A 207-nucleotide genomic window follows, 5' to 3' on the forward strand; every position below is an offset into this window, starting at 1 on the left:
CCCTGCACCCTGCTCACCGAAGGTATTCTTAATGAACTGGAATGAATTCATTGTATGCATCTCCTGCAAATTTGAGTCCTCGTTCAGAGCTCTACATGTCTAGCGTCTAGCGGACAGAATATCGATACTGGAAACAGCTTGAACGGAATAATCGCATTCCTTCAACTCCATCTTTAGGTAATTGATTGACGTTCGTGGTGGCTGCCT

The sequence above is a fragment of the Zerene cesonia genome, chromosome 6 (assembly GCF_012273895.1).
Source record: "Zerene cesonia ecotype Mississippi chromosome 6, Zerene_cesonia_1.1, whole genome shotgun sequence".
Classification (NCBI taxonomy): Eukaryota; Metazoa; Arthropoda; class Insecta; order Lepidoptera; family Pieridae; genus Zerene; species Zerene cesonia.